The 7,770-nt window shown below is 45.2% G+C and overlaps 1 long non-coding RNA gene across 2 annotated transcripts in view; it reads right to left on the reverse strand.

Annotated features, from left to right (window-relative positions):
* Positions 1-6,423: 6,423 nt before the first annotated feature.
* The window catches only part of LOC115064566, a 10,183-nt gene continuing 8,836 nt past the window's right edge, over positions 6,424-7,770 (reverse strand). For both annotated transcript variants that reach the window (XR_003844408.1, XR_003844409.1), the window contains exon 3: positions 6,424-7,160. This is a non-coding gene — a long non-coding RNA (uncharacterized LOC115064566). The remainder of the gene's footprint in view (positions 7,161-7,770) is intronic.

Genomic DNA, 7,770 nt, shown 5'->3' on the forward strand with positions numbered 1-7,770 from the left:
AAAAAAAAAAAAAGACATAGCTAGGTATAGTGGAGCACCCTTAATCCCAGCACTCAGGAGGCAGGTGGATCATTATTAAATTCAACAGTAACCTGGTCTACAAAGTGAGTCCCAGGACAGCCAGGACTACATAGAGAGAGACCCTACCCTGAAGAAGAAGGAGGAGGAGGAGGAGGAGGAGGAGGAAGAGGAGGAGGAGGTTCAGTGGTTAAGAGCAATCCAATGCCTTCTTCTGGTGTGTCTGAAGAGAGCAATAGTGTACTCACATACATCAAGTAAATAAATCTTTTATTTAAAAACATTTTTAAAAGAAAAAAGAAAAGAAAGAAAGGGGGAAACCCCACGGTCTGTGGTGATGGCTCAGTGGATAAGAGCTTCACCAGACTGAGAGCCCCTGATGAGACCGGCTGCCTCAAGGTCCTTGACCTCTCTAGTGATGGAGTGTACACTAGAAGTGTTAGCCTAATTAACCCTTTCTCTCAAGTTGCTTTTGTCGAGATGTTTCCATCACAGAAACAGAAAAGGAAATTAAAATAGATATTCAAGTCAAATGGGTATTTGGGTATTTTTCCCTTCTGGGCTATAATAATGTATTATTGAGCGTACCTTGAAGTCTCTTTTTGACATTTTGGTTTAAATAAGTAACATTCACATGACTCAAGACTTCAGTGTATGGGCTAGGCAGACAGCTGGGGAAAGTGGAAACGGTTTTAACTACTAAGCCATCACTGCAGACACTTTTTTTTTAAAATCTTAATGTTTATTTTTGCCACAGGATCTCATTATGTAGCTTTGGCTAGCCTGAACTCTCTATGCAGATCAGACTAGCCTCAAACTCATAACCATCTGCCAGCCTCTGCCTCCAGAGTGCTGGCATGAACAATGTACATCACCAGGAATTTTTTTTTTTTTCGAGACAAGGTTTCTCTTGTAGTCCTGGCTGTCCTATAACTCACTTTGTAGACCAGGCTGGCCTCAAACTCAGAAATCCGCCTGCCTCTGCCTCCCAAGTGCTGGGATTAAAGGCGTGTGCCACCACGCGCAGCCAGGAATGTATTTTTTAAACAAATGTTGTCAAATAGTTCCTCAAAAAGGTTGGGCTAGGCCAGACCTGGTGTGTACCTTTATTCCCAGAACTCCAAAGGCAGAGGCAGGCAAATCTCTGTTCCAGGCCATACATGTATGTTCAGGGATACATAGGGAGTACATGTCTGGGGGATTAAAAAAAGAAAGTTTATGTTGTGCTGCTATAATTGGGAATTAACAACTGATCCCTTACACTCCTGCCAGAAGCTACTATTTCTACGTATTTGTCCATGCCTAGCTGTTTTCAAGTCAGTTACATAAGGAGCAGTGCATCTGTGGCCATGACCCCACTTGTGATTTTGAGGGAACACTACTGTTTGAATTGGGTTTTGTATGAACGATCTTTTCAGGAGCTGTGTCTAGTTTTTTTTTTTTCCTATAGATTCCTGTATGTTTTTCTAGCATAACATCTGCAAAGCTTCCCGCTGACAAGACACTGGTAATTAAAGCCACCAATTTTAAATTTTAAGTTGTCCTCCAGCTCACATTTGTCTCTCCAGTCTTATGACAAATACCTTGAAGGCAGAGCCTAACCTCCTGTAACCCTGAGTAGAGCTTACCCCTCATCTTCAGGGTAAACACAGGAGGGCAGCCTCACCTTCCATCCAGAATGCCTGACCCCCCTGTCCTCTGGGGAAGAACTTCCTTTCTGTAGTTACAGCAGGAAATGAGATTTGCTGGCCTGGGTCAGACCCTCCATCGATCCAGGCCAGCTTCCCGTCTGACAGCCACAACAGGAGACACACTGTAGAGAATCCCATTACACTCTTTGCCGTAAGCCTCCAAGGCGAGGGATCTGCCCATGGAGCTCCACCTGAGATCTAGCCTCCTCCATCTCCTTCACTGGGGGACACAGTACTGGGTGATGAATGCTTTGGTGTGGGAGGTTGGGGGTGCGGGGAAGGGGCAGCGCCCAGCTTCCAGGTCAGGAGAACAGGAGGAGATGTGAGCCTACAGAATTCATTCTTTCTGATTCTCTTCCCATATCTATGTTACCTAAGCTCTATATTAATTAACTAGACACGATTTAAAATAGTAGCACAGGGCTGGTGAGATGGCTCAGCAGGTAAAAGTACTGACTGCTCTTCCGAAGGACCTGAGTTCAAATTCCGGAAACCACATGGTGGCTCACAACCATCTCTAACGAGATCTGACGTCCTCTTCTGGTGTGTCTAAAGACAGCTACAGTGATTTACATATAATAATCATGTGTGCTTACATATAATAATAAATAAATCTTTGGGCTGGAGCAAGCAGAGTTCCTGAGTCAAATTCCCAGCAACCACATGATGGCTCACAACCATCTGTACAGCTACAGTGTGCTCATCTACATAAAATAAATAAATCTTTAGAAAGATAAATAAAATAGTAGCACAATATTCCTCCTTTTAGTTCCACAACTTCTTTGTTGTTGTTGTTGTTGTTGTTGTTGGGTTTGGAGAGGATTTTTTTGTCATTAATTTTATTTGTGTGTGTGCATACTTGTGAACACAGAAGTAGAAGACCACTTACAGAAAACCGTTCTCTCTCTATGTGAGCCCCGGGGCTTGAATTCAGGAAGTCAGGCTTGGTGGTTAGTGTCGCTGAGCCACCCTGCTGACAGCCTTGTCATAGCCATGGGAACCGAATCAGTGTACAACAAAGACACGCTTCTAAGGAAATTCTCTACCCCCAAATCCTGGTTAGTGGAATAACTTGGCACAGATGTTTGTGGATTTTAGGCCCAAACGCCCTATCGGATACTAACTCAGGTCTGGTCTGCATCTCTGATCAATCAGTCTTGGGGTGTTCAATGAGACTGGTGTCTGAGTGGTTTGTGCGGTGATTCCCAGACCCCCAACTCATGTTCCTTAAAGTTATTTTTGTTGCTACTTCATAACTTTAATTTTGCTACTGCTATGAATTGTAATGTAAATATTTTTGGAGATAGAGGTTTGCCAAAGGAGTTGCAACTCACAGGTTGAGAACCGCTGGTCTATACACTAATGCAGAGAGTACTGATATTACAGACAGACAGAAGCCACCAAGCTCAGTCTTGTCCTGGTTTTGTCTGTTTTGTTTTTTGTTTGATAATCACTTTGTTATTCTTTTATCTACTGATACATTCTCTTTAAATTGCTTTTGCATTCTACACATTTTAATTGTGGCTGGTTTTGAACCTTTTTTTTTTTTACAAGTTTTTTAAAAGATTTATTTATTTATTATATGTAAGTACACTGTAGTTGTCTTTAGACACACCAGAAAAGGGTGTCAGATCTCATTACAGATGGTTGTGAGGCACCATGTGGTTGCTGGGATTTGAACTCAGGACCTCCAGAAGAGCAGTTGGTGCACTTAACCTCTGAACCATTTCTCCAGCCCTGGTTTTGAACTTTACCAAAAAAGGATTAACATGCTGGAGAGATGGCTCAGCGGTTAAGAGCACCGACTGCTCTTCCAGAGGTCCTGAGTTCAATTCCCAGTAACCACATGGTGGCTCACAATCATCTGTAATGGAATCCGATGCCCTCTTCTGGTCTGTCTGAAGAGAGCAATGGTTTACTCATATACATAAAATAAATAATTTTTTTTTTTTTTTTAGGGATTAACACTGTGTTAACTATATTGTGTCATGTTTCTTGCCCTTCAACAGGAAGTCTCTAGATTCATCCTCCTTCCCTGAGAATAGGTCTGCTTCGTTCACCCTTCACAGTGATCTTCCATGACAGGCCTACGCAGCAGCTTAATTATACATTATGCTGATGACGGATATCTGTGTTGTTTCTACCCTGCATTACTGCTCTTCTTGTAAATACACCCTTGTTCCCCATGTGTGCAGGTTTCCTCCAGGAACGAATCCAGGAGAGAAGCTGCTTCACCTGTTACCCATTGCCAGCATCTTTCCAAGGCAGTCATGCTAACTTATACCCCATCAGCAGAGTCTTCTGTGCTCCTTGTCCTTGGCAATGCTGGTGATTTCAGACTTTTTAAAGGAACTATTGAGAGGCACTACTGATGAGGACAGGAGATAGAAAGAGAAAGCAGTTTAAGGATGGATACCTTGATTTTTGTGTCCTGGGCCAGAAGCTGGAAATGTTCCTTTGTCCAGTCCTGGCTAGAGGCCAGAAATGTCAAAAATTATTTGGGGGCTCCGGTCTCTGATCTGGTTCCTTAATGATTTTAGGGTCTCAATTCTTGAGGCAATTACAGCCTTGGGGGCTCCTGAGGATGGACCCCTCCCTCGTAATCAACATCGGAGCCTACCTTCTGTTTCCCTGGCAACAGTCTCTCCTTATGCTTTAAATTACCATATAAATGATAAAGGATGCACACCTTTAATGTCAACAGAGGCAGGTGAATCTCTGTGACTTCCAGTTCAGTCAGGGTGACATAGTGAGCCTTTTCCTTAGTGCCAGGGGTCAGGGCGGGAGTGGGGAGGGGTGGGAGGTGTTCTCGGCAGGGAGGTGGAACCTTTGTAATCCACAGCATTTGGATAGATCATAGTAGAACTGTGTATTTCCCCTTCTTGCTCTCTGAATCTTCCTTCATACTTGGTGGAAAATAATACCCTCTTGGTGTTCTTTGCTAAAGCATGACACATCCTTGCACAGCTTCCAGGGACTGTCCAGACTGGGAGCGTAGAGCGAATGAAGAAAAGACAGACACAAAGACACAGCCACACTGGGATCGGGCAGGTCAACTGGGCTTTCTGACGGAGAAGCCAAAGGGCCCCAAAGCGCAGCATGTTTGTTGTATAGAACTGAACAGCAGTGAGGTTACTGCATACAACTGAATAGGGAGGCAGGGTTATTAGACACAGATAAACAAAGAGGTGGGGTATGGTGTACAGCTAGATCAAATGGACAGGTTTAGCTATTCTCAATGAGGGCCGCCTCTGTAGGGGAGCAGTCTTCAGGAGGTAAATGTTGGGAAGAGAGAGAGTTATAGGGTACATTTTCCGCACACACTATCAACACCCCCACTCAAAGCCCCTCACAGCCATGGCTGTGCTCATGGCAACTGTACACATTCGCTCAGTGCTCACACACTCCGGGCTCTCTCTGCTCTCCACAAAAGCACTTTGCATAAATGCCTGTATATGTTATTTTTAACAACAAGTAACTTGGTGCAGAGATGGAAAAGCAAGGACATATTGTCCTTGCAGGTCACAACAAAGGACAGTCGCTAGAGGCTGAAATGTAGCTCAGTTGGTAGAATATTTGCCCAGGGTACACAAAGCCCTGGGTTCCAGCTATAGCTCTACAGAGTGACAACATAATGAAATGGGCTACAGGAACCCTGGATAGTGGGTGGTCTGGATACTTCGTGAAAGGGGTATGGAAAATCAAGGCTCCTGGAATTAGATCCCGTGTAGCTAGTTATGAGCTTCAGAGGAACTCTGATCAGATAAAGCCCGGAAGACAGTACGCGCTCCTGCAGTGTGGAAGGTGGGTCAGAAGCCGTAAGAGAAAAGTTCAGAGTCCCGAGAGATGAGATGGCTCAGCTGGTAAAGGTGCTTGCTACCAAAGCTCAGTGACCTGAATTCAATCCCTGGGCCGTCCTTGACGGAGAGAGAGAGAGCTGACACTGCAGGTTGTCATCTGACCTCCAGAGGCACACACATATCTGTACTTGTACTGGCTAGTTTTGTGTGACTAAACAGTGTCTTGACAGTGGCCAGAGTCATCACAGAGAAAAGAGCTTCAGTTGGGGAAATGCCTCCATGAGATCCAGCTGTGGGGCATTTCCTCAATTAGTGATCAAGGGTAAGAGGACCCTTTGTGGGTGGTGCCATCCCTAGGCTGGTAGTACTGGGTTCTATAAGAGAGTAGGCTGAGCAAGTCAGGGGAAGCAAGCTAGTGAGGAACATCCCTCCATGGCCTCTGCATCAGCTCCTGTTTCCTGACTTGCTTAGTTCCAGTCCTGACTTCCTTTGGTGATGAACAGNAGTGTGGAAGTGTAAGCTGAATAAACCCTTTCCTCCCCAACTTGCTTCTTGGTCATGTTTTGTGCAGGAATAGAAACCCTGACTAAGACAATACCCATACCCATACCCCCCCCACACACACACACACACACACACACACACACACACACACACACACACACACACACACACACACACTAAATAAAACAGACCACTGTGAAAGCATTCCAGAGAAAGCTCCCAGAGGCCTCCTCCTGGGCTGTAGTATTGTATGTACCCACTAGAGGGCAGTGCTTACTCCATGCAAACCAGGCTCTGGCCTTTTCTTCTGAAGGCCCGCAGGGATACAGGCTGCCTGCCAAAAGAACTGAATTTTTTAAGAAACAACCAAATTTGGGCCTTCAGTTTTTTGTTTGTTTGGGACACGGATGATAAACACATTAAGTTCTGAGCACTCGAAATGACCAGTGTTACAAAATCCCAACAGTTCCTAATGGTTTTTTTAAATTAAAAGGTAATTACATCATTTTATCCTCCCTTGTCCTCTCCTTCTATGCCTCTACTTATTCCTTCTCAGATTCATGGCCTCCTTTTCTGATGTGTGGGGGAGGGTGGATGGGAAATGCTTAAATACAGCAGGATGCGTATTTAGTGCGTATTTAGTGTTGCTTGTATGCGTGGATTTCAGGGATGACAATTAAGGGGCAGATTCCTGGGAGAGGCTAATTCTCCTCCCAGTAGTCACTAGTTGCCTGTAGTTCTTTGTCTAGGAGTGGGGGCCCCCTGAGACGTGCCCCTTCCCCGTTTGCCTGTCTATTGCTATTGTCCATTTGCACGTCTCTCTATTGCTATCCTCGTAGCTCAGGTCTTGTTTCATTAACTGTACTGCAGAGGCATCGTGGATGCAGGTTCCCTGCGGTTTCCAGGAGACACATCCTCACAGGAGCTTTTACGGCCTCGATCATTGGGCTCTTACAAATGTTCTGACCCCTCTTCTACAGTCTTCCCTGAGCCTAGGTGCAGGAGTTGTGTTGTAGATACAGCTGTTGGGGCTGGGCACTCCACACTCCATTGTTTCTTTGTATTCTAACCAGTTGTGGGTTTCTGTGATGGCCTCCATCCAGTGGGAACAGCAGCTTCTTCGAGGAGAGGTGAAAGCTTCTCTTGTCTGGGGGGGTATAAGAACAAGCATTTAGGGCTGGAGAGATGGCTCAGCAGTTAAGAGCACTGACTGCTCTTCCAAAGGTCCTGAGTTCAAATCCCAGGAGCCGTGTGGTGGCTCACGACCATCTGTAATGAGATCTGATACCCTCTTCTGGTGTGTCTGAAGACAGCTACGGTGTACTTATAATTAAATAAATAAATCTAGAAGAAGAAGAAGAAGAAGAAGAAGAAGAAGAAGAAGAAGAAGAAGAAGAAGAAGAAGAAGAAGAAGAAGAAGAATTATTTAAAATATGGTTAGGTAGTATGCTGTCCTGGCAAAATGGCAGGCATAGGATCTCTCCTCTAGGATCCATGACAACACTGGCCCCAGGTAGTTGGCTAGATTTCCCATATCCGGCAAGAGTTTCCTCCTTTGAGCAGGCTGCTAAATGCCTCGATATATGAGTGTCACTATTGCACCTTCAGACATGCTTTGCCAGAGCCGGGCGTGGTGGCGCACGCCTTTAATCCCAGCACCCGGGAGGCAGAGGCAGGCGGATTTCTGAGTTCAAGGCCAGCCTGGTCTACAGAGTGAGTTCCAGGACAGCCAGGGCTATACAGAGAAACCCTGTCTC

This window comes from Mus pahari, chromosome 8, assembly GCF_900095145.1.
Source record: "Mus pahari chromosome 8, PAHARI_EIJ_v1.1, whole genome shotgun sequence".
NCBI lineage: Eukaryota > Metazoa > Chordata > Mammalia > Rodentia > Muridae > Mus > Mus pahari.